The sequence below is a fragment of the Cyprinodon variegatus genome, unplaced genomic scaffold (assembly GCF_000732505.1).
Source record: "Cyprinodon variegatus isolate N-32 unplaced genomic scaffold, C_variegatus-1.0 Scaffold677, whole genome shotgun sequence".
Taxonomy (NCBI): Eukaryota; Metazoa; Chordata; class Actinopteri; order Cyprinodontiformes; family Cyprinodontidae; genus Cyprinodon; species Cyprinodon variegatus.
This window is the reverse complement of record NW_015151130.1, coordinates 152,208-153,408: the sequence shown is the minus strand read 5'-3', so window position 1 is coordinate 153,408 and position 1,201 is coordinate 152,208.

Here is a 1,201-nt window from a genome sequence, read left to right as displayed (position 1 = left end):
GTGAGGTGGAGAGAAACTGTTTGTTGCAAATGCACAACTAAGTCCTTCTGTTGTAAGCTGAGTAACAAAAGCTCTTAAAATATGGATGTGGAGCAATTAGCTAAGTAGCATTTAGCTGTTGCAAATCTGCAACATCTGACTGGAGAGGGTTAACATGAAACATTTTCACCATTTTACTTCTTATTTCAGCCCAGTATCTTTGAAGTTTGTGACACGACCAAGACAGTGAGTTAGAGTTCCCTCATCAGTTTTATTCTTGAGACAGAGAGGAGAGAGAGGCTCCTACCATGAGGGGAAATTTTCAGTCTATGTAAGATCTTAAACCGTATTTCTCTTTTCTGAGTACAAACTGAGATCCCTTTTGCAAGAGACCAGATATTATCCCACTTATCCTCATCTATGGTTACAGAAAACTCCCTCTCCCACACACCCCTGACCCACAACATTAATAAGTTGTGTTTTATCAAAAATAATATTTGCGGCTCTAAATTAATCTCACTTAGCTGGAAAAAATGGCTCTTTGAGTTTTAAAGGTTGCAGACTGTTGGGAGCTGGAGAAGTTCCACCTTTTCTCCAGCAGAGTCCGCCGTGGATCCTTCTGAGGGAGCCTCCTGCACAGCTGCAGCCCATCAAGATCATCAGAGGATCCACTATATAAGCTGTCTTCAGACCTTGCCTCAACGCCGCAGTGTTGATCCAGTTGGTCAGCGCTTAAGCCTAGACTCTCAGTGAATCTTTGTGACTTTGAATCCAGCCTGGATTCTAACCGTTGTCTCTGTCTTCCAGGAAACCAGTGTCTCCTCTGTGGAACTCAGGAAGAGCTAACCTGCCGAGCCGACCCTCAGAGCCAAACCTGAAGAACCTCAGTGAACTTCCATGCAGCTCAGGACTAAGAGCTGGAAAACCCAAAGCCAAGGTCTGCTCAGTACTAGACGTAAGACGCTGAAGCAGCGAGCGGACTCTGCTGATCAACTCCTCTCCAGGTCCAACAGTGACCCTCTCAAAGTTATCTACAAGAACCCTCAAGGTACAATCCGTAACAATCAAGAACGCCAGCTCCAAAGTGCAATGCTAACTGAACTGTCTCTCACGAAGACTCCGGTGAACCAGTTTCCAGGCCCGAACTAGAACCAGTCTAATCAGTGTGCTTGTGAACAATAAACTTGTTGAACTTTTACTCCTGTGTCCGTCTAGTGGTGTT